The 26,034-nt window shown below is 48.0% G+C and overlaps 1 pseudogene; it reads right to left on the bottom strand.

The window, feature by feature from the left end:
* Positions 1 to 15,655: 15,655 nt before the first annotated feature.
* Positions 15,656 to 16,231, bottom strand: LOC101986895 (annotated as a pseudogene).
* Between the last annotated feature and the right edge of the window lie 9,803 nt (positions 16,232 to 26,034).

Genomic DNA, 26,034 nt, shown 5'->3' with positions numbered 1-26,034 from the left:
AGATACACAAGAGGAAGAGACATGGAGACAGAGGTGGAGATTGGAAGCCTGCAGCCACAGTCAAGGAGGACAAGGAGGACAGAACCTATGGGTGTGAGGCGGAGGCGTCCCCGGAGTCTTGGGGAGATGAATGGCCAGCGAATGAACGAAGCATGCTCTTTCTTGCTTTATCTCTGTTTCCTTGAAGGCCCTGGGAGCGTGCGTGCCTGTGGACACCTCGACTTTTGCCTTCTGCCCTCCAAAGTGGTAGCCAGGCACCTTCTATGTCATAAGGAGCTGTGCTGGTAATGGTTTGTTTACTGTTGCCCGGGGTTAATTCACCCCGTGACCTGCCCAACGGGGAATGTGACAACCTGCTGCTGAGCCAGGGGAGCTCTGAGGTGGAGGTGGTTCTTCAACATTTGCCCTTGAGGCTGTTTGGGGTTAGACAACCAAAGCTTTCCATTCCCTAAGCTAGGAGAGCCTGGGTAAGTGACTCAACCTCCCTGAGCCTCATGTTCTTCATGCTGAAGAACAAAGGCAGGCCAGGGCCTCCCAGACCTCCCCTAGGAGATCCTGAGCTGCTTCAGAGACCATCTGCCATCCCTGGAATGCAGAATTGCTTAAGATTCTGTCCAGTCCCTCCTGCCTGCCCACGGCAAGCTGCTGCTGTGGTTAGGGGTGTTTATGGAAATCTGAAGAGCTAAACGGCTTGAGTGAGTTGAACCATGGTTGTGTCTTTAGTACTGAGCTTTTCTCGATAAAGCAAAGATCCAGAGGGTGGTTAGATGGCGCAGTGGATAAAACTCTTAGCTCACAAGCTAGAGGACCTGAGTTCGAATTTCCAACAGCCATGAAAAAAAGCTGGGCATGGCAAAGCATGCCGTAATCCAAGCACTGGGAAGGCAGAGACAGAAGGATTCTTGGGACTTTGTGGTCATCTGAGTTTAGTGTGATCAGTGAGCTCCAGGCTCAACGAGGGAAGCAATCTCGAAAACTAAGGCAGAGCTGAGTATGGTAGGGCATGCCAGAGAAAGGCAGTGGATCGAGGCCAGCCTGTTCTATATAGTGAGACCCTGTGCTACCCCGGAGCCTGCACGCACGCATGCATGCGCGCACACACACACACACACACACACACACACACACCAAACAAAACACATACACACATATACACTGCACATAATAATAGATAAAGCCAAGGGGCCTGTTTTTTTGTTTTGTTTTGTTTTTTTTCTTCTTAGGTGCCTTCAGAAACACAACCAACTCCTCTGAGAACCTGTCATTATTCCTCAAGAAGCCATGGGGAACAATAAACTTTCAAAGTCAGCCCCAGCCAGGCCCGCAAGCATTGCACTGGGTCTACATGAGACCAGCTAGACACTCTGACTTTCAAAGCTGCACTAAGAACCCCATGGCTGTTCCTTCTCCTTCCTGTGTGTCTTCATTCAGAATGTTGCCTTCCTCCCTCTTCCACCCCTCTCCCCCAGAAGGGGCACATCCCTTCCACTCAGTTAAAAGGACATTTTTCCCCCCAATGAGCCCAGGTCATATTTCAAACTGCCTAGCCAAACCATACCAGGAGCCTGTAAAAGGGGGGCATTTAACACCGTATTTATTTTGACTGGTAAAACAGGCTATGGCTGTAAAGGAAACAGCTCTTAGAAGGGAGGCCGCCTGGCCGACTCGGGGCTCACTCCTTCTACCCACACACACACTGTTTAAAGCATTCCAGAAGCTCTGCCAACTTTCCTGGCACGGCTCTTATTTCTTTACATGCATGTTGCATTCCATCTGGTTAATGTGCACTCTGTGCCATTCTCGGATCTTGGCGAGGCCCAGCAAGGTGGCACGGTGAGCTGGGGCTTGTTCTGTGCAATGCAGGGCACCAGGCAGAGGCAGCTTTGGCGGGATGGGGGAACTCCAGGGGTGCCTAGAGTCCCCCAAACAGGAGAGCAATTGCTTACCCAGCTCTCTCCAGATGTGGCTGAGGTACTTTCTTTGTTTATTGGTTTGGGTGGTGTTGGGGATCCAAGTCAAGGGTGGGGGCTTTGCACATAGTCAAATGAGCACACTCGACTGAGCCCTCCCCCCTCCCCACCGCCCTCCTGCTTCAGTAAAATCGCACGTGAACAATCCTTGAATTTTATTCTACCCAGGGACTTTGGGGGGTTATAACTCTGTCGATTCTGGTACACAGCCAGGAAAATACAAGGATATGAGCAAGGGTGACATTAAGAAGACACATTACCATTGGTATATATGAGCTTGGTCCAGCAACATCCCAAGGTCCTGAATGCCAGCGAGAAGGTCTGATGATTTCTGACGCCTAGAGGAAAGCCTGGCTCCATCTTTGTGTCGTTCTCCAGAGCCACTGAGGGCGTGCTGTGATTCAGATACAATTTTAACGCATGTGGAAGAAGGGACAGCCAGGCTTTAGACTCTCAGAACATCTGGTAAATTCAGCTTTAAAAAATAAAAAAAATAAAAATAAAAAAGACGCTAGAGGGGAGAGTTGACAGAACCCTCCAGAAGTGGTTTTCAGGTGCTGAGTAGCCAAAAGGCATTGCACGGATTGCTCGGATGTTCTTTTCCATCCTCCCTAGTGGAACAGAACCCATGAGACTGGTGATGTTAGGAATTCCCGGGAGAAGGTTGGATCTTGGCATCACGAACCAAACATGGAGGTCTGTGCCCAGACAAAGAGTCAGACACACGTGGGTACCCCAGGAGTGTGAAGAGAATGTTCCTGTTCTAAGTGGAATTAGTCACCTGGGTCCTAGGGGGTGACATGGTTCTGGGAGGGGAAAAATAAGATCCTGGCTCCTAATGAGAAACAGCCAAGTGCAGAATAACATTAGTGTGAGTTGTGTAATCCCAGCTGGCCAGTTGCAAGAACAGGGAGGAGACAGGAGCTGAGGGAACAGGCCCTGAAGCCCATCCTCACCCTCTGGGTTGGAATTTCTGAGTCTTCTTTGCCTTGAGTCAGAATAGGAAACCGAACCCTGACCGCGCGCTTCTTTTTATAGAATTGAACTTTCTTGCCAGCTTCCTCTGGAGCGCAGGATCGTCCCTCTTGGTCTCTAAACAATACGCCAATCATCAGATGTGAATGAGGAGTGGGAGGTGGGGGCAGTGTTCTGGGAGCACCAGACATAACCCAGGCCTGGGGCCCAAGACAAACACCGAGCCCCGAGTTTGGCTTCCGTACCAGACCTGGTAAATACAACATGTTTTTACAGGTTGGGAAATCGTCTGGCTCATCTCTGCATTTTCTCTCTTTCTCCCACTTCTTCTAACTTGGATCTCAGCATTCTGCCTCAATGTTGGCCAAGTTCACATTTGCCAGTTGCCGAGTGGATAATAGACGGTCTGTGAGATTAGTAATCTGGTCAGGAGACCGAGACACAGACAGCCAGGCGGTCGTTGCCTGGATGATAAAAATGACTTCTCCCGCGTCCCTGCTTGGCCCTGCAGGCCAGCCACGTGCTGAAGGACAATGAGAACAAAGTGACTCAACGTCCAGTCATCAGCTGCTGGGGCTGCTCTGACCAAGCGGAGGCAGGAGCCTCTGTGCTCTAATAATCAGTTTAGGGTCAAATCTTTCTTGTGAGGAAGACTGGAGTCTGCCGGCCTAAAGGGGACTGAAAACAGGGTGTGAAGTCACTGGTTTAAAAAAAAAATCTCATTAAAAATGGATTTTTGTTGTCAGTGTTTTGAGGCCAGGAACAGCGAAGTTGAAGCAGGTCCGTTGCCAGACCCTAACAGCTTTTCCAACTTTAGGTTTACACTTCCACTCTGGCTCCTTGTAAGTGACTCTCGGCATTGCCAGGATGTGTCACAAACTACAAAATCTGTACAAAAATATATTGACATAAATGACTATGAGCCTGACATTAAAGGGGTGGGGTGGGGTTAGGGACTGTCCCTTCTGGCATGGCTCCTAGGGCCGCCTGGGACAATTGCCATCCCTAGGAGTGTGACCCCGTCAGACCAGCTCCTGACTTCTTGGGTCATGGATCGATGGTAAAGGAAGCCACCTTGTCTTGTCTGGTGGCCTCCCTCCCTGGTCAGATGGGGGCAAAAGGCTCAACTCCACTAGTAACGTTCCAGCTGGCACCAGAGTCCTGTCCCAAAAGGACTGTCTGGTCATTCATTCTCACTTCCAGGTAAGTCTTGCTTGTAGGGCAAAAGTTCTTCGAAGGCTTCTCCAACTGGGCAAGTTCCTTAGTGCCTCAGAACTTGAGCCTGAGTCTATGTGTATGGTTTTTTGTTTGTGTGTGTGTGTGTGTGTGTGTGTGTGTGTGTGTATGTGTAAGAGAGAGAGAGGTGTGCGTGTGTCTCTCTATGCAACTGTGTATGTTTCTCTCTGTGTGTGCATGTATATATTTTGTAACTGTGTATGTATCTGTGTGTTTGTGTGTTGGGGGACATGTATCTGTGTGTGTATCTATGTATATATCAGCTTGCGTGTATCTATGTGTGTCTCTGTATGTGTACTGTGTATGTATATCTCAGTGTGTGCCTTGTGTAGGCATATCTGTGTGTATGTATCTCTGTGTCTCTGTGTATGTATCTCTGTGTGTGTGTGTGTGTTTGTGTGTGTGTGTGTACTTTACTGGTCATTCCTCAGGTGTTATCTATCTTGTCTTGAACTCACCTAGAAGGCCAGCCTGTCCAGCCAGCAAGTCCCAGGGATCTGCCTGATCCCACCTCCTGAGTACTGTGATTACAAGGATGCCTACCAAGCTGACTTTTTACATGGGTCCTGGGTCTTGAACTCGAGTCCTTGTGCTTGCTCAGCAAGCAGTTTCCCTCTTGGGCTATCAACCACCCCCTTCCCCGCCGGCTTTTGAGCTTTTGTTTATTCTGTTCTCTCTGGAGGAATCTTCTGGCTACTTTCCGTCATTCACCAAGAGCTCAGTTTTCAGGCTGACTTTTAATGGAAGCCTTCCCTGGCCCCTGGGATTGGATTCCATGTTAGCTTTTTTATCAAAACTGCCCCTTAAAACTTTGTCTCGTCGGAGAAGGACCAGCACTTTCTCACACCACGGAATGCGTGCACAGGTCCTGTGGGGCTCGTGTTCAAATTCAAGTTAAGACTCAGCAGGTCTGGGGCAGAGCCTGGAGCTCTTTCTGAGCAGCTCCTGGGTGCTGGAGCTGTCAACAATGAGTCCCATGTACTCCGTGGAGCGGTGACTGTGACCTCGCAATCAGAGCTGTACAGAAGGGGAAAGCCTGGGAAGAGGAGAGAAAGTTGAGCAACTATTTTCTCAGCTTTCTTGGGGACAACGCTTTCTCCAAAGAATCTTCAGTGGGGAGCTCTTTGCGTGCCCTGGACATCTTGGGGCAAGGCTTGTCTGCCTTCAGCTGCCGACCTGTGGGCTGGCCAGTTCACCTGGCGGCAGACTGTTCTGGGCAGGTGATATTTCAGCATCTCTGTGATTTGAGTAGGCTTGTCCCTCAGTTGCAACAGCCACAAAATGTTGAGTTTCCTACCCTAGAGCATTAGAACATCTTCTTCCCTGTCGGTAGAGTTGAGGAGGGTTTAGGAGGCCGTGGACATGTATGGTCAGGGCTGGGGATGGTGCTCGATGAGGAGAGCACTTACCATGTACGAGCAACCTCCCCAGCCCAAGGCAGAACCATTAACACATGCTTACACCAAAGGCCTCCGCCTGTGAGACAGGCTCTACAGCCTTCCTTTTGGAAGGGGTTTAGTTGCCAGTGGTTGAAGCTCTCTGTCCTGTGGTCTTATGTCCTTACCCTGTGATGACTCCTGCCGTGCAGTGCCCCAGGGCAAGGCCCTTGGAGATGCTGTGTTCTTGCTGTTAGCCCCCCCCCCACGCCCCCAGTCCAGTAAGAAGCTCAGCTCTGTTCTTTGTAAATTGCCCAGGCTCAAGTTTTCAAAACCTGGTCTAAACTGGAAGATGTCTTAGCTGGCTTTGAGAGGAAAATCACATATAAATGAGAATGGCCTTAGTCCGGGGAGGTGGTCCTACCAGCTAAGAAATTGCTGTACAATCATGAAGACTGAGTTTGGATTCCTAGCATCCATGTAAAAGCCGGATGTGACACTGGCATCTGGGAGGCCAGTGGGCATAGGGGGATCCCCAGAGCTCCCTGGTCAGTCAGTCCAGCCGAAGGGCTCCTGGCTTAGGGAGAGATGCTGTCTCAAAATAGAGGGTGATGGCCAAGCGTGGTGGCCTGTTTCTTTAATCCCAGCATTCTGAGGCAGAGCCAGGACAGCATAGTAAGACTGCCTCAAAAACAAAAATAAATGACAAAGACCCCACCCAAATGAATCTGAACTTTGCCTTAAAACTATGGGCTTGAGTTCTCTTATTAAAAATGATGAATGTCTGGTGCCAAAGAAAGCTGGGACAAGGCTCACTCAATTCCTGTGGCTCCCCCAACCCCAACACTTCTCACCCCACTCCCTACCCTTAACCTCTCCAACCCAGGAACCGAGCTTCCCTCCCAACCCCCCAGTTTCTGATTCTACATGATCTAACCATTTCAGCCTCTCATTTGCTTGGCTCGTGGTCCTGGAGTCCTCTCTTGGTCCACTTGCGCGCTCTCTCTCTCTCTCTCTCTCTCTCTCTCTCTCTCTCTCTCTCTCTCTCCCTCTTCTCCTCTCCCTCTCCCCACCTCCCTCTCCTCTCCTGGCCCAGGTCCGCCCCGACTCTTCCAGATGCCTCTGGCTGTATTCTTCCTCATATCTACAACAAAATCCCTCTCCCCAACCATATCTTGGGGCAGTCATGTCCTCCTTTTCATTTCATGAATTCACTTGATTTCTTTTCCCCCGACACTTTTAGCAACCCAGAGACAAGGTTTCAAAACAAATGGCCAGGTAGAAAGGATGGCTGGTTCCTCTGTTATCTCCTGAACCTTTGAGCAGATGGATCCTTAGTTGCTGGAAAGACCAACTAGGAATTAGAATGAGGAAGCACTATCTGGAAAAAAATGCGGAGACAACGAACTTCTGATGGTTTTTTTTTTTAAAAGTATATGTGTACATGTGCGTTTGTGTGTGTGTGTGTATGTGTGCACGTGTGTGTTTGTATGTGTGTATGTGTGCACGTGTGTGTGTGTGCACGTGTGTGTGTGTGCACGTGTGTTTGTGTGTAGGTGTGTAGGTGTGTAGGTCAGAGGAAAACTTATGGGAGTGGATCCTCTTCTTCCACCACGTGGGTCCTGGGGGAATGGAACTCAGATTGTCAGGCTTGGTGGCAGTCATTGGAGCCACCCTGTCCGCCTTTGGTTCTGTTTCAAGGGCTGGGATTGTAGGTCAGTGAGACACAGTTGCAGGCATGTGTAAAGCCTGGGTTCAAGCTTCATACCACACATGCAGACACACACACACACACACACACACACACACACACACCTACTCTTCTAAGTATATCCTTTGCCTAAGAGAGGTAGAAAAGTCATTCTTATTTTACATGACCACTCTGCCATCAATGGGTTATGGCTGTATGCATTATTTGCTTGTTTGTTTTTTTTTTTTTAGATAGGGTCTCAGAGAAACCGTGTTGTCCTTGAACTTGCTTGGCCAAGGATGGCCTTGAAGTCTTGGTCTTTCTGCCTGTACCTCCCAAGTGCAGACATTACAGGCGTGCACAAAGGATTCTTAATGAAGATTGTGAAGCTGTGCCTGGGCTCTACGTGCAGAGAAGAAAGGCCGACTGGTGATGTCTGCTGTGTGCAGGGAGTGTGGAGACAGGCTGAGCAGTGGGTTGGTTGTCCCTGGATCTCAGGGTAGACTTTTCATCTAGCAAAAGGATAGCTTGAAGGGGAGGCTCTACACATCTGGACCTAATGGCTCTTTCCATTTCACGCAACCATCAGCTGTATGGTTCCGCTGGTAAGAAGCTTTGCTGTGCGTAATCCCAGCCCTAGAGGCAGACAGGTAGATCCAGAGAGCTCCATGGCCTGCCATCTGAGCTAAAACTTCTGGTTCCAAGGCCGGGCGATGGTGGCGCACGCCTTTAATCCCAGCACTCAGGAGGCAGAGGCAGGAGGATCTCTGTGAGTTCAAGACCAGCCTGGTCTACAAGAGCTAGTTCCTGGACAGGCTCCAAAGCCGCAGAAAAACCCTGTCTCGAAAAAAAAAAAAAAAAAACTTCTGGTTCCATAAGAGAGCCAGGCTCAAAGCACTAAGGCAGAGAGCAATAGAGGAAGACATCCAGTGTTCTGCTCCTGCTTCTGCAGCACACACACATGGGTGTATGAACCTGCACACTCATGTGCTACACCACACATATACCTATAGGCTTACACACACCCACATACACACGCTCTCTCTCACACACACAGACACATGCATGCATGCACACACACACACACACACACACACTCACTCACTCATGCATGCACACACTCCTGAGACAGACAGAAACAGGAACACACCATTAGTTTCCTTCCTTCTCTCTGTGTGTAACTCCCTCTTTAGATCAGTATGACCAAAACATGTTATGTCCCCTCTATTGGTGACCATTTGAGTCTGTTGCTGTGAAACACATATTGCTGAAATAACACACACACACCCCAGAATCTAAAGGTCTATAAGACTTCAGCCCAAATACTCATTATTGTTCAATCTACTCTTGATCCCCAATACTTTAATGGATGAAAAAAATCTAAAAATAGCAACAACAACGAACAAGGTCTTTAAGACACAGCTGAGTAAGGAAGACTGAGGAAGCACCAGCGACCAGTCATATACAAAAGAAATATCTTAAATGAAAACGTTCCACGAGGACTTTTACCATCTGATATGAGTCTTTACGTCAGAAATAATGGGCACAATGACTAAAGAGACGAGACAGCCTACATTTGAATGGAGTCCAAATAACTTCAGAGTTATTTGAATTCAAATCTTTCCGTTGGAACGGGAGTGATGGGAAAGCAACGTGATCCATTAGGGCCTGCAATGAAACAGAAATGCCTCTTTCTTCGAGAAGGGATTTCCTGGCCTTTGTGGTCCTTGAGCATTTCCTAGGCTGTAGGTGCCAGCAGCCTTGAACCCAGACTGCAAAACCGGCTCATAACAGGACAATGGAGTTTGTGTGTGTGAGAACTTTTGCTTGAAATCATGTTTCTGGGACTGGAGAGATGGTTCAGCAGTTACGAGCATGGGCTGCTTTTTCAGAAGGCCAGGGTTCAATTCTTAACAGCCACATGGCAAACCCTCTGTAATGTCCGTTCCAGGGGATGCTATGCTTTCTCTGGCCTCCAAGGCACATGTGTGATACACAGACATACATGCAGGCAAAACACCCATCCGCATAAAATAAAATAATAAAAACTGTAAAATAAACTAAAATCACATAGCCACAGTGGAAGGTTTCCTGCATACAGTTGAAAACTCACGGCTTTTCTCGTTCATTCGTTCGTCAACAGGGTCCCATGTCTCAGACAGGCCTTGAACTCAATAGGTAGCTGAAGATGACCTTGAATTTCTCCTTCATTTTGATAAATTTATTTCTTTGTGTTTTGGACGTGTGTGTATAGGCATTCATGCCACCGCACATGCGTTGAGGAGGAGCCCATTCACTTCTTCTGTGTGGGCTGTGGGGTTGTCAGGTTTAGCACCATCTCAACAGCTCATCTTTAAAATAATTTAATTCATTATTACTACGTGTATCATGTGTGTGCACACGTTTCTTTCCTCCAATCTTAATGTGACTCCAGCGATTGGATGTAGGTCATTAGACCAACAAGACTTTTACCTACTGAACCATGTCACTGGCCCTGGTTTTATTTAGTCATTGAGTTATTGGTTTCTCGGGGCGGGGTTTTTCTGTGTAGCCCTGGCTGTCCTAGAACTCACTCTGTAGACCAGGCTGGCCTCAAACTCAGAGATCCGCCTGTCTCTTCCTCCCGAGTATGCACCACCACCACTGCCACTGTGCGCCCCGATTTTGAGCTACAAGATTACTTTAGAACATCATCCCCCTTCTTCTCCCCCGGAAGATCCACTGCTGACAGAAGGTGTCAAACAGGAAGTAGCAACTTAGGAAGACAGGAAGCAGGTAGCTCTCCACTGCCACCATCAATCGAAGCAGACATGGTGGGCCTTATCCCGAAAGATCTGACGTCAGACATTCAGACATTTGTGAGCAAGCCACTACCCAACAGACCTCAGGCTGGGGCTCCCTCACATGATATCTCCCTAAACCTGGTGATTACAGGGCATGATCAGACAACATCATTTGTGCCTATGGATCTCACACTGACTTTTCAACTCGACTTGATTGGCACTTCGGGCTGGGTGATGCTTTGTTGATGGGTCCTGTGATGGGGTCCATATGTACATGTACGATGCTCGCTCAGTGGCGTGTTACTTGGCTGTTTGTTACTAGGACAAAGTTCCTGAGGGCAATAAAGAAGGAACAACACCACTGAATCCCGATTTCAGATGTTCATCGAGGCCAGCTAATTCTGTGACATTGGGCCCGAGGCATGATGGCCGCAGGATCATGGGATGAAGAGGCTGCTCACAGTATGGCAACTAGAAGCTGTGAGACTAAGACAGTGGAAGGTTGGGGACAAGATAGACCTCTGAAAGCCCTGTCTCCAGTAAACAACTTCCCCTGTCAGATCCTGCCTGCCGTAGTTCCCAGGATCCCCTTGCCCATTAGCCCATTCAATTGTGGATGTGTCAGTGGATAAAACCATTGATGAAGCCAGAATTCTTGTGATCCATCACCTCTCAGGGAGGAAATGGATCCACCAGCTGGTACAAAGCTTTTGGCAAAGGAGCCTTTGGGGTGACATTTCCTACCAAGTCGACAGCCAACAATAATTTGGCTCCTTTTCACTGGGTGCCAACAGCAAACCTAACCCTAGTTATTGGAGCTAAAAATAAGCCTGGGATTAGCAAATGCCCTCTGTGGGGCAGAACTCTCCCTTCTGGAGAGCGGCTTATTTAGAGACAGAATGTTAGAATCCCCAGGCAGCTGCACACAGACAAGGCCCTCTGATTCCCTCCAGTGTCTGACTGCTTGGTTCTTGAACTTCTCTGAACAATACCTGCTATGCTCTACTTGACGGGCAGGTGATTCTCCAGCATGGTTTACCCACCCATTTTTGCTTCACCTACTGATCCGACTGTCTGCCATTTTCTTTCAATTTAACAACACTGGCCACCCCTCGGAGCTCCGCTGGTCACAACAGTCATAGCTGACGTCTTGCCCAGGCTTTTCCATGAGGACATTGGTGATGACCAGCAGTACTGAACATTCATCCTGGCGTTGAGACACTCATGGGAGCCTCCCAGTGACTGTGACCTCGGAGCTGTGACTGTACCATTTCCCAAATGAGACTCTGAGCCTCAGAAAGATGAAGTCACGTGCCCTGTCTTACACAGCTAGGAAATGAGTTCATGGCTGCCAAGCTGAATTGCTTTTCAATAGGAAATATGAACAACCCGCACACAGTAACTAGTAGCTATTATTTACTAGTGGGAAACAAGTGTAATTTAATAATAAGCCTTTATTCTAAACTATTTTCCTGAACCAGAAAGACCAAATGTGTTGGCTAATCCATCCCATCTAGCAAGGCTGTGGAACTGTGGGGTGTACATACACATTCTAAATTGCATTTCTTTCACAAACTACAAAACAGAAGCTGCCAAAATGTGTGTTAATGAACTGTCAAAACAGATTATTTGGGAGCTGTAGAGATGGTTCAGTGGTTAAGAGCACTGACTGCTCTTTCAGGTGACCCAGGTTCGATTCCCAGAACATGGCAGCTCACAACCATCTGGAAATCCAATTCCAGGAGATCTGACACCTTCCTCTGGCCTCTGAGGGCACCAGGCACACCATCTGTGCACACATGGTGCACAGATACACATACAGGAGCAATACCCGGCTACAAAATAAAATTTTAAAAATAAGAAAGACAATGGTGACATTGCTCTGGACACGTGTCCGCCGACTGCTTTAAGCCTCAAGGTGTGCCTATCAGGCAGGTGCTACTATGATCGTTTTCATTTCATAGATGAGGAAACTGAGGAACAGAGAGTTAGAAGCATTAGCCATTCAGGGGCAGAACCTAGAGAGTCTGTAATAAAGACACCCAGCAACACTTCTGTCTCCACAACCAGAGACTTGGGTGCAGGTCTCCCACCCTCCCAACCTTCTTAGACCTTGTTTTAGCCTGTAGAACCTTGGAGTCCAGTAAAGAGTCGTCTCAAGTTGGATAAGCCTCTTAGGTGATTGGGGCTTTGCTTTGGTGTTGTAGTTTTGAGCCAGGCTCTCCTGGGAACCAGGCTGGCCTGGAACTTGCCACGTAGCAGAGGTTGACCTTAAACTTCTCGTCCTCCAGCCTCCACTCCCCAAGTGCTGAGATCACAAGTGTGTCTCACCATACCTGGCTTATGGTTTCAGAGATCCAACGCAGGGCTTCATGCACGCTAGACAAGCACACTACCACGTGAACCACATCCCCAGCCGTCTCTTAGATTATTGATCTCTTTTCTAACATTTGACAAAGATGTGGGGGGAGGGGGAGAATAAACAAACTAACCCGGTGCTAGAGGAGATGTAACGGGCCGATGATTTGAGCGATGGATAGCCTCCTTGATTGGCACCAAACATTAAATATGAAGTATACCAGTGTTTGATCCCCCTCCCCCGTCTCTAAAACCACACCTCTTTGACTGAGTTTTCTTTTTGCTATTGTGTCTGTTGGCATGAAAAGCTTATAGATACAGAGTGAACCATCACAGGGAAAATTCTATGAGCCAGGCACCGGCTGAATGCCGGGTTTGATTTGCCCTAACTGAAAAGTGCTTTGAGAGGCACAGCTGGGGGGTGGGGGTGGGGTGCCTACTCACTCACAGTGACTGACCATCTTTAAGCATGTTGACAACCACTCTGCCTGGGTTCCTTTAATGAGTTAATTACAAGAGGACTCTTACCAGAGGTCCCTGGAGCCCTTCTTGAATAGGCTCTGCTGAAACAACACTGGCTGAATGAAATCTCTCTCTCTCTCTCTCTCTCTCTCTCTCTCTCTCTCTCTCTCTCTCTCTTTCTTTCCAAGTAGGGTTTCTCTGTGTAGCTCTGGCTGTCCTGGAATTCACTCTATAGACCAGGCTGGCCTTGAACTCATAGAGTTCTGCCTACCTCTGACTCCCGAGTGCTGGGATTAAAGGCATGCACCGCACCATGACCGCCCAGCTAACTGAATGAACTCTTCATGTCTGAAATTCTGCAGACACGCTGATGTCCCGACATGCATCAGGATGAATGGCTGTGCTGCTTCAGGCCCATCTCCTTTGTAAGTCACGGACAACTACATCAGTTCTGCCTAAGGAGAAAGGCCTGCGTGGCGGCTCACAAATGTCTGTAAGCTGGCATCTGCACACGCCTCACAAGGATTCACAAAGCCCACATATGCACACATAGAAAAAAAATAAAAAAATTAAGATCTTCTTTAAAAAGGTGTTCGCAGAATTTGTTTTTCTTAGCTTTTCTTCCTTCATATTTGATCCCTTCTCAAGAAGTCTAAATGGTGACATGGTGTTGTTGTTTATACTCTTTAACTCTTTGGGGGGGGCACCAACCAGCTCCTAAATAAATACACACATGGAGTCTTATTCTTACCTATAAATGTCCAACTTTAGCTTGTCTTATTTCTTGCTAGGTTTTCTTAAATTATCCCATCTATCTTTTGCCTCTGAGCTTTTACCTTTACCTATTCCTCCCTCTCTTCCTTCCTCCCTCTCTCTCTCTCTCTCTCTCTCTCTCTCTCCCTCCCTCCCTCCCTCCCTCCCTCTCTTTCTTTCTTTTTCTTTCCCTCTTACTCCATGTCTTGCCATGTAGCTGGCTGACTGGCCCCTAGAGTCCTCCTCTCTTTCCCCTTTCACTCCTTGATTTCTTCTTCCCAGATTTCTCCTTCTATTTATTCTCTCTGCCTGCCTGTCCTGCCTTGCTATTGGCTGTTTAGCTCTTTATTAGACCGATCAGGTGTCTTAGGCAGACAAAATAACACAGCTTCACAGAATTAAACCAATGCAACATAACAGAATGCTTGCATCATTAAACAAGTGTTCCACAGCATAAGCAAATGTAACACATCTTAAACTAATATTCCACAACATCATGGAGATGTTTCCAGCCGTTTTGTTTTCTAGTCTATCTGTGCAGACAGCCTACCTACTTTCTCAATAGTTCTAAAACAGGTCTCAGGATTAAGTTTTGTAGGTTCTGATTAACTTAGCGTGGGTCACATGGCCACCCCTGAGCCAATTCTGGTGACCCAAATAATGCAGTCCTCTTATTAGTTTATGCTTGGTTACAGCTGTCTCCGTAGACATGGACAGACTGACTTGGCTCTAGGTGGAAGGAGACAGCATTTTCCCAAGAAATGCAGGTAGAGGCGGGACAGGGTGACCCGATGAGTAGTTCCAGTTCTGTCTCTTAGAGCAATTTCCAGAAAGCAAAGTGCTGCTAACAGAGTGTGGGGTGGCGGTGGGGGTGGGGAGTTGACAAGCAAGCTACTTGCTTAGATAGCTGAGGTTTCAAATGTGGCCTGTGTCGGCTGAGGCCGTTTGGAAATCATTTTCTGCAAGTGGCACTCACCCACGTGGCTTGGTGTCTTATGGTTTCTCATTTTTCTTTCTTCTATTAATTGTTTTTTAACTTCTTGGAACTAAGTCCTTAAGAAAAAGAGGAACCAAAAATATGCCACAGGATGGTTCAAAACAGACAGCACATTCGCACTCTGGTGACAGTCTCTCTGCCCCTGTGATGCCTCTCATGTTGGGTAAAATCAGGGCTTTTTTTTATTTTTGTTTCTTGCTAGTAATGAAAATAATACCTTCCTGACTCAGAAAGACGCCCCCCCCACACACACACACCAAGAGCTTTTCTAGTTCAGAGCTTGGGCAACTCAGGGCAAGCCTTATGTCACATGTGCAGATAGACAGACACACACAAATAAAAATAAAATATATATCAAGTATTTTTATTGGGGGCAGCTGCGAGTCATAAAAATATACCACTATGTAATTAGCTAATTCCTAGTTGATGGACACTTAGGTTGCTTCCAATGTTTCATTCTGAATAGAGGGTCATTTTTCTCCTTATATCTCTGGTTATGGCTTTAGGATGAATTCTTGGAGTCATTGGTTCAAAGGCATTGCTGTATTTTTTAATTAATGTTGTAGGTATGTACATGCACGCATGTGTACAGGTGCATCTGCTCCTGAACATGCCACAGTGCACGTGGAGGTCAGGGGACAGCTGTTGGGATGGGTGCTCTCCTTTCACCTGAGGTCCTGAGGGTCAAACTCGGGCCTTATGCTTGGCTGCAGGTGCCGGTACCCATGAGCTGTCTTATCAGCCTGGAGGGCAAGGTTTTAACGTCCAATTCCTACTGTCAAATAGTTCTGGAAGACGAGCTCAGTGGGTGAATTCCCCACTCCACTGCTCTGTGTCTCTTCTCAGAGATGACGAGTCATGACTTAGATGTGTCTCCTTTCTCTGGAGATGGGGACTTTTTCAAACCATAAGTCAGTGGTATTCAGCTGCCTTCATGCAAATGCAAGGTTGTTTTTTTTTCTTTTCTTTTTTCTTTTTTTTTTTCAATACAAGTCTTTTATTGTCGCAAAAGACACCAAATCGTATTAAAATTCAGGATCTTGTTTCTGGAGCTGGTAACTTAGGTCTACTCATCAGCCTGCTGCACTGTTCCCTTTTCAGACACATAGATACCATCCAAAAACTTCCTGATATCCTTGTTCTTAACTGTTGTGGCCTGCTGAGTTTAAAACAAGTTCAATATCATTTCCTTCAAGGATTAATTCATCCTTCTGGGCTTGAGAGACAGAACAAGGCACAACTGTCCTCATCCGAACCCTGCGGATATATTTTTCACCCAAGAAATTTCAGATTTTAACCAAAGACCCATTCTCCTGAATAATGACGTTAATGGGGAAGTGAGCATACACGGACCTCATCTTGTAGCAGAAGCCCAGCGTAACACCCTTGATCATGTTTTGAACGTGGCTGCAGATGGTTTTGACGGTGCCCAGTTCCTTCCTGTTGCCCCACCATTTGTCAACCCGGAGCCTCTTCTTCTTCTTCCCAAGAAGGCTCAGCTCTACATTGATGTGATTGAAGTCCCTCTGGAGGGTTCCTCTGGGGCCCTTCACAATGATGGTGCGCCCCTTCAGAGTGATGTCCACATTTTCTGGAATGTCGACAATCTGATTGCTGAGAATGGTCTTCATTCTCGCAGTAGATAGGGCAAAGATACTTTTTTTTATTGTTTTGTTTTGTTTTGTTTTTTGTTTTTCGAGACAGGGTTTCTCTGTGGTTTTGGAGCCTGTCCTGGAACTAGCTCTGTAGACCAGGCTGGGTCTCGAACTCACAGAGATCCGCCTGCCTCTGCCTCCCGAGTGCTGGGATTAAAGGCGTGCGCCACCATCGCCCGGCGAGACTTTTTTTTTTTTTAAATCTTCAATCCAGATGTGGCAGCACACACCTGCAATCCCTGCACTCAGATGCTGAGCACGGAGGGTTGTGAGTTCAAAGCCAGTCCGGGTTACTGACTGGGTCAGAAGACCCAGATTCAAAAAGCCAAAAACACCCCCAAAATTTCTCAGCAGTAATTTGTCTCTCCGCTGCCATCATCACCTGCACTGAGAGAATCCTGAACTGTTTTGCCCTCCCTGTAAGACTGGCCACGCCCCATGCTGCACTGTGGAAGAGCAGTCATTGTCTGGGAACGGGGAAATCCATCACCGGTGGGAGTGATGCATTGGTTTCCCAGGGACTGGGACACCACAGACCTGCAGCCTTGACTCTAAGTGGCTCTGTCAACATGAAGCCCAACTTCTCTTTGTGTGGAAAGCCCCTGCTGAAGGCCCTGCTTTTGGGGAGCCAGGGAAGTTGCTTTGAGAGCCAGGTTGGGTCCCAACTGGACAAGATCAATGGCCTATACCTTCAGCCGGAGTCCAAACAAGAGAATCAGAGAAGATCTAGAAATCCGAAACAGTGGGAAGCAAGCAGAAAGGACCCGAGTTCAGTTCTGGGAGGGGAACTACCAGGAAAGACCCTGTATCCGGGTGTGTGCAGGGTGAACCACCCTGGGAAGACCCAGGGAAGGATGTGTCCAGCCTTTTGAAAATGGATGTGACTTTGCTCTGTGGTGGTCACAGAAGCAGGTTGTCAACGACAGGCGATGAAACCCTCCTAAGGTTTCACAGCTAGGTCGGCTGCGTGCGGTGCGGGGACAGGCACACCTGCCCGTGTAAGACGCGACGTGGTAGCCCTGTGTCAGGAACACTCTGGTCTGTAATGGTCGCTTAATGAGTGTTTGCTGTTGGAATCACAGGGGCCCCTTTATTCCTGTTCTCTTCAGCATACCCCCTCTTTCTGGGGGCAGCACCCCCATTTCCTCCTGCATGCTTTTAAAATGTAATTCCAACTGGGAAAATGATTTTTTTTTTGTTGCTTATCATTCTGGCTCTCGTTCAAACGTCATTTATTCTCTGACAGCTTCATACATGTATGCGCTATATCTTGATTACTTAATGTTTACGACAGGCATGTGATGTACCGTGAGCCTTTACCCCGCTACCCTTTCTGATCCCCTCCATTCCTGATGAACCCATGCCTCTTAGCTAGTCCCCCCATATTATATATTTTGGCATGTGACCCTCTGAGTTTACTTAATTAGTTAATTTGCATAAACGCAGGTGGGGCTATTTTTCACTAGAATGTGAACATCACACCAATGGCTATACCACTGAAGAAACTGGCTTCTGAAACCCAGCAACCATCAACTGCCAACTTCTCCTCAGGAAGGAAGGGTGGGCCTCCTGATCCTCTCCCTCATCTGTGACGGAATGTTGACAGGCACTCAAGAGTTACTTATTCTCATCAATGACAACCGGGACAATTCTAAGTGTAATTATAAAATGTCATTCTGGCAGGAGGCTGGCAGGTTCTGAAGAAACAGTGAGGCTGGACCACAAGAGAGCTCATCATTTTCTCAAAGCTGGTACTCACACCCTTTTTCTTTTCATCACCAAGTTCACCTCTTCCACATTTGTCTGCCCCGCCTCACATAACAACCACAAGTTTTGTTTTGAGACAGGGTCTCAAGTAGCCCAGGCTGACCAGGAACTCCATCTGCAGGTGAGGATGACTCCTGATTCTCCTGCCTCCACCTCCCAAATGCTGAGATTACAGGCTTACATCCCATGCCTGGTTTTACGCTGTGCTTTGGGATAAAGCACAGAATTTTGAGCATGCTGGGCAAGGGCCGTACCAACTGAACCACGTCCCTAGCCTCTTTTGTTTTCTTTGAAGCCCTAACCAGATCCTTCGCCACTCTTCTCCAATCCCTTCCTCCGTGGGGCTCTCATACCAGATCATGCTTCAACCATGGAGTTTGACGGTAAAGTGGGGACACAGAGGCCTGGTGGCAGACACCTGTGGAGTCAGCCCATGGTTGACGTCATGAGTCCCTGCAGCTGAGGCTGTCCTGGTTATAATACATTTCATCTGTCCACTGTCCCCTGTCTTCTTCAATCCAAGAACAATCCCACTGACTCCCAGGGACCCTGCCTCTATCTCAGGGGTGGTTTCAGCCCTTGCCAATGGTTGTAAAGACCCAGTTCCTTACTGATCTTTGTCACAGACACTCATTTGCAAAGGGGAGGCTGGAGGAAGAGCAGGGGAAGTCCTGGGGCTTGCTGGCTAGCCAGTCTAGCTGAACCTGTGGGCCCCAGGTTCAGCAGGAGAATTCAGTGGGGTGGTGTCACACGTCTTTAGTACCAGCACTCGGGAGTCAGAGGCAGGCAGATCCCTGTGAGTTCAGGGCCAGCCTGACGTAAGTAGTGAGTTTCAGGACAGCCAGGAAACCCTGTCTCAAAACCCAAAAATAAAAATAAATAATAACATAATTAATAAATACATGAAAAGATGGAGAGCAATAGAGGAAGCCTACCTCTGGCCCATCATGCACATGGGCTTGCACACCTGCACACACATGTGCACAAACATACACACACACACACACACAGATGTGGGAGGTATATTCTGGCAAGTAAAGAGTGACAGCAGGCAGCAGAGGGAAACGCGGACGAGCCTGGAAAAACAGGGCTCCAGCTCAGCCACTTGGGAGCCTAATGACCCCGGGTAAGTTTATGTAACCTCAGTGTCGCCTTTAAAGTGCAATGGTGTATCATAAGGCTGGGGCAGGGTGACAGGAACCTGCTGGGGAGGGCTGGGGGTGGGTCAGGAGGGTGCTGGGAGGCTCAGGAGGGGGCTCAGGAAGGGGCTGCCTCAGAGGAAATGGATCAGGAACTGCAGCGTGTGTGTGTGTGTGTGTGTGTGTGTGTGTGTGTGTGTGTGTGTGTGTAGGAACAGCCATTCCTTTCTCCAGAGGATCACTAAGCCAGTAGAATGTGAATGTGGGGCTTCTGGAAACTTCCCTGGGAGGCCCTGACTACCAATGAGGCAGAGATAGGTGAGGAGGGACTCCTGTCACTTGCTGTTGTTTTGTTTTGGAATGCAACTAAAAGAAGAAGAAAAATGCTACAGACATACATAGGGGCATATGTTTATGATGCTAGAACTTTGGAAGTAGAGGCAAGGAGGGCAGGGTTTGAAGCTAACTTGGGCCATGCAGCAAGAACCTGCCTTGAAAGAGCCAAGCCCAATCTATTACAAACTTGTTACCACGGGCTGCACCAGGAACTGGCACATGCACATGGCATATGCAGATCCAGCTCTCTGCACTTACCATATGCACATGGCATAACATCCTCAGGGAGTCCAGAGCTGTGGAGAGCCCTCCATGGCCACCCCTAATGCTGAGTGCTAGGTTTGTCCCTCAGGGGCCTCTGTAGCTGTGACAAGCTCTTACCAAGGGCCTCCTTCCTTTCTAGGGAGGCTTCTCATCCTCATTCCTTCCTCTGGATGCCCTTTCTCCACCTCCCAACCCCATGGGAGATTTTTTTGTTTGAGAGAGGTGCCTCTTAACAAAAAGCCACCTTGAATACTTTAGGTTTCTAAAGGGGTGGGCTTTTTTCACAACTTTCTATTGCACTGTCGCTGAACACTTAGTCATGTCTACCAGTGAGGCATTGTTTATTCACCCTGTGGGAAATTCCAGCCCGGTTTTGGGAATGCACACCCCAGCTGCAAGTCATGGGAGCCCAAACCTGAACCCAGCTTCCTCTACAGCCTGTGGGTCCCCGCGGAGTGGCTATGGACAGGTTTCCTGCAGCCTCCTTTCTGAGAACCAGGTCTCCAGAGGCCATAGAGCTTTCTCTGCTACTTTTGACCAGTTACACAAGTCTCCGTGGAGCTCAACCCTTCCTGTGACTAAGTTCCACTTTCTAAGAACCTGCTAAGCAAACAACTCCAATTCATCAGTCAGAAATAATTTTAGTCTGTTACCAGCGTTTACTAGGAACTCAACTGTGGTGTTCTTGGTAGCCTGGTTCCTGTGTGCAATTCACCAAAACAGTAGAATGCCTGTGCCAGTCAGGAGGCAGTAACTGGGACTTGTAAAAGAGATGGAGGGTCTTTGGCCTTGCCTATGTAAGCTAACACCTAGAAGAAACTGATGGGGCCAACAAAATGGCTGAACCAGTAAAAGTGTTTGCAGCCAAGCTCAAGGACCTGAGTTCGATTCTCAGGACCTACATGTTGGAAAGGGAGAACCTATTTCTTTAAGTTGTTCTCAGACTTCCACCTGGACACCTTAGTACACATGAGCCCACACATAAAGGCACATGTATATACAAAAATAAAAGCAAACCAAATAAATGTGATTTGAAACAAGCAGAGTTTGAAAACCACTATTCCAGGATCTGGAAATTCAAAATGCCCCACTCTGGGGCACTTTTGCATTTCAATAACCCCAACATAATCAGCTACTGTTAGTGTTCATACCAACTCTGCACCTTTAAGACCACCATGAGTTACCCACAATGCACTTTGGACAGCTAGCATCTATAAACAACAGTTGAATTGCTGTTTTGCCCTCCAGATATTTAGATCTTCTTTCTTTCATTTAGCAAACATCCATCGAGGCTTAAACATACCAGGCATGTTTTAGCCCAGGATACAGCACAGCAACTCAGCAGCATGGAGCTTGTGGTCCATCGTCCTAGCTGCATGGAACTTACGGTTCCCCATCAAAAAAGACACCAGGGCTGCAGAGATGGCTCAGGGAGTAAAGGGCTTGCACAGGAGCCTGCGTTCAAATTCCCAGAGCCCACAGAGAAGCCAGACCTGTGGCACCAATGTCTGTAATTCCAGTACACATCTCTGGAAGACAAAGGCAACGATGGGAATTCCCGGACACTTAGGGGCCAGAGAGCCTGGAGTACGAAGTGGAAAAACAATAAAAATGCCTTGTCTCAAGCAAGGTGGACGGGAGGCAAGAACTGACACCTGAGGTTGTTTTTTGATCTCCACACAACCACCCACATTCACACACACACACACATATGCACACACATGCGCACAGCCATACACATATGCATGCACACACAAAAACATGAAACAAACAAACAGCGAAGTATTCATGAGGTGTTTACAAAAACGAATTTGAGGTGCTTACAAAAATATCATAGGAGCCAAGTGTGCTTATGGTGTATTGGGGGCGGGGGTTGTTCAAGGACAACCGAGGGCCATCCAAGACCTTGTCTCCAAAAAATAAATAAATGGCTAAAATGAAAAAGGTGCCAAGTTTGAGAACGACAAAGGATGCCTTGCTCTAACACACTGTCAGGGAAGGCGGGTCAGCCAGGATTCCGAGGTGTAAGCAACAGAAAACATTCCAGGGGACTTCAGCAGTAGGAAACCTGGACAAGGAAGTCATGGGGGGTGAGGGTAGGGATCGGAACCAGGGAACCTAGGGAGCAAGGGTGAGAGAAGTCTTCTCTTCAACACAGGATATGTCAAATCCAACCATTTCCTCTTCCTGGTTCATTCAGGTCAAGGATTCACTTCTTTGGGACATTGAGAAGGCTAGGTTGACAGTTGATCTAAGAGCGCATGGGGTGTCAGGAAAATGGAGTCCCATGACAGGACCCCCTACACTGTACAAATAGTATGAGCTTCTACCTTCTCCTCTGCCCCCTTCCTCCCTCAAAGCTAGGACAGGCTCACTTCTTTCCAGGATGCCCGCAGAGCACTGGACCAGCAGTGAAAGAAGCTGCAGGAGGTGGGGCGGTGGAGGGAGGCATTCTGGAAAAGATCGTGATTTTTTGTTGTTGTTGTTGTTTTTGTGTTTTGTTTCTCTGTAGCTTTGGTGCCCGTCCCGGAACTAGCTCTTGTAGACCAGGCTGGCCTCGAACTCCCAGAGATCCGCCTGCCTCTGCCTCCCGAGTGCTGGGATTAAAGGCGTGCACCACCACCGCCTGGCGTGATTTTTTTTTCTTAAACATTTATTTATTTGCTGATGTAGTGGGTGTCTCATGCTTTTAAATCCAGCACTCAGAAGAGAAAGGCAAGTGGATCTTTATAAATTTAAGGTCAGCCTGGTCTATATCAAGAGTTTCAGGCCAGCCAGAGCCACAAAGAAAAATCTTGTCTCAAAACAAAAGCAAAAACATTTATTTGTGTGCGTGTGTGTGTGCACACGCATGCATGTGTGTCTGTGTATACCTCAGCATATGTATGAGGTCACCATGCCTCGTTTATTTGATCTTGTGAATTCAAACCCAAGGTTTGACCCATCCTCGGCCAGAACTCTAACAACCAGTAATCATCCTAGGCCCAAATCTCTGCTTTTCGTTTGTGTGGCCCTAGGGATTGGTCCTAGGGCTTTGCCTATGCTAAGCACCCCTCTTACCACCGAACCACCCCCCACTCTAACCACCAACTTTTTTTTTTGAGACATCACGTATCCCAGGCTGACCTTGAACTTCTGATCTTCTTCCTGCCACTGCGCATATTCTGGGTTTATAGACTCCTGTCTCCACAACTGCCTTCTGAGCTACTTCAGATCAAACCCAGGGCTTCGAACCTGCGAAGCAAGAGCCACATCCCCGGTCCCATGGCTTACTCCCTGTCCTTGCATCATGATAACAAGCCTCAACTCTGTGAGAGATTTGACTGACTGGCCTACTTCAACTCCAAGGGCCCAGGCTGTTTGGACCAGAACATTTGCCCACCCCGCCCATCCCCACCTGGTCACGTGGTAGAGATAGGGCTTGGGCGCTTAAGGGCGCCAAGGGAAGTGTTGACCCCTCCCTAACAGAGCACAGGTGAGCTATGAGGATCCTAGGAAGGCCAGAGGGTGAAGAAACAGGGACACTGCAGTGGCCCCTGACAGAGATAGAGGCAGCGACTAGCAATCCTATAGTAATGTTCCGGTACCCTGGAGGGTGGAGGCGTGACACTGGGGTTGCAAACGTGTTTCCATGGATTGGAAATATATTTTTTAAGTTTTGAATGCCAAATGTTCAGAGTGGAGGGGCATGAGAATGCATTTTCTGTCCACCTTAGACCCCATGGCTCTGTAGCACCCAACGGCGTCCATCACTCTGCCATATTCTAAATCCTCAGCTGGGGGCTGGCCTGTGTGTTATGGAACAAAATCATGCATGCATGTTTGTACATGCAAAACAACTAACTAAATGTCTAAAAGAAAATACCCTGGTAAGAAAGGGTAGCAAGAACTCCATCATTATGCTGGCCCTCCCCTCCCCAGTGAGTCCTGAACGTTCAGCTTCAACACCTTCACTTCTGTTCAGCATCAGAATTCATTGCAGGGGCAAGATGGTGCAGGAGCACCAATCAGAATCAGGACCAGCTTTAGCTGATATGGGGACCTCAAGACTTGGAAATTTATTCAAAGCAAAGTCTCCAAAGGAGGGCATGCTGGATACCTCCCAGAATGGACTACAAACACTGGTCACCACCTGCTGAGTCAAAGTGACAGTGTCACCTTGATGGAATTTAGAATCACCATGGCAACTGTCCTCGAGGCATGCTTCTAAGGGACTGTCTGGATTGGGCTACCTGAGGTGAGAAGTCCCACACTGGACATGGGTAGGTGGCACTATCCGATGCACTGGTATTCCTGACTGAATAAAAACAAGAAAGTGAGCCAAGGACCAGCTTTCATCTATCTTCCTCTGCTTCCTGATTGAGGATACCATGTGACTCATGTTCCTGCTGCTGCTATACCCTCCCCTCAAACATGAATCCAAACAAACCCTTTCAATTGCTGTGAAGGTTTCTATTGCTGTGAAGACCCTGGCAATTCTTATAAAGGAAAAGCATTTAACTGGGGTGGAAGCTCACCACTCATTTCATCAGCAGAATGGGAAGGAAGCATGGTGGCGACAGGCAGGCATGGTGCTGAGCTGAGAATCCCACATCTTGGAAGCAACAGGAAGTCAACTGACACACTGGGCGGTATCCTGAGCATAGGAAACCTCAAAGCCCGCCCCCACAGTGACACACTTCCTCCAGCAAGGCCACACCCCCTCCAACAAAGTCACACCTCCTAAGGGTGCCACTCCCTATGAGACTGTTCAAGCTCCCACATCCTTCCTTTCTTTGCTTTTGTCATTTTGTCACAGTCATGAGCGAAAGTCACCAATAGAGTCAAGGAGGGAGGGGAGCCTCTCTCTGTGCAAGGTCTTCTCAGGGGCCCCTTCTGCTGCTGGGACCATCTGGTCTGAGAGAGAGGATCAGCCTGGATCAACCTATTCTAGAAGCAGCGAGGAGGAGGAGAGTGAGTGCTGGCATTGTTGATGGGAGCCTCGGTCCAAGCGCAGTGTGGGGAGAGCGACCCGGACATCCAGGGCCATGTGGTCTCACTGGGGCTCTCTATCACCCTAGATGCAGTATAGCAGGCAATGGGGGTGGTGGTCACATGGCAGCTTGCTCTGGAACCAGAGGCACAGTGCACAGGTATGCTGAAGGAGGGGGTTCAGCGTCCCTTCTTTCTAGTAGATTGCAAGATGGAGCTTCTGTACGGAGCCAAGCAGTTTCCTACTTTGAGAATACTCAGGGACTAACTGTCAACACTGATACCACCAAGCTCCAAGGTTGCAGTCCTGAGTAGTTACTGATTTGATAACTCATTATATGAAAATTCCAAAAGAGAGACTCAAAGAGAAAAAAACAGAGCCTGGACAGATGACTCAGTGGTTAAGTGTGTGTGGTGGATTGAAAAAAAATGGCCCCCAAAGGGAGTGGCACTATAGAAGGTGTGACTTTGTTGGGGTGGGTGTGGCTTTGTTGGAGTGGGTGTGGCTTTGTTGGAGTGGGTGTGGCCTTGTTGGAGGAAGTGTGACACTGTACAGGCAGATTTTGAGGTCGCATATATGTTCAAATCACACTCAGTGTCTCAGATCCTTTCCTGCAGCCTGCGAGATGTAAAACTCTCAGCTGCTCCTCCAGCACCATGTCTGCCTGTATGCTGTTATGTCCCACCATGGTGATACTGGGCTAAATCTGTAAGCCGCCACCACAATTAAATGTCTTCCTTCATAAGACTTGTGGTGGTCTTGGTGTCTCTTCACAACAATATAAACCCTAACAGGCAGGTTATGTACTGCTGTTCCAGAAGATCCAAGTTTGGTTCCCATCCATCAGGCAGCTCACAACCACATGTAAATACAGCTCCCCCTGGTCTGACATCCTCTTCTGGACTCCAAGGGCACCTGTGCACACACACACAGACACATACAGGGACACACTGCATGCACACACACACAAACGCCAGACACATAGAGACACACTGCACCACACACACAAACACAGAGACACATACAGAAACACACCGCACACACCACACACACACCGCTTGTAATTAAAAAAAATTAAAAATACAAATAAGAAGAAAGACATGGAGCCTGGCAAGTCCCTGGGCCAAGTTCAACCAGAAGCCAGTTTGAATTTCGCTGTTTTGTTTTGGTATAGCCAGAGAGTTAAGAATGTTTTTCTTTTGAGCATTCTTAAAAGACTGTCAAAATAAATAAACGGAAAAGAACACGTGTACTGTGCTGACCCTGAGAGTGAGAGAAAGCAGAGGGAAAGAACATGTGTA

This window comes from Microtus ochrogaster, chromosome 2, assembly GCF_000317375.1.
Source record: "Microtus ochrogaster isolate Prairie Vole_2 chromosome 2, MicOch1.0, whole genome shotgun sequence".
Classification (NCBI taxonomy): Eukaryota; Metazoa; Chordata; class Mammalia; order Rodentia; family Cricetidae; genus Microtus; species Microtus ochrogaster.
Note: the sequence above shows the minus strand (reverse complement) of the source record. Positions and strands in the feature narration are given on the sequence as shown.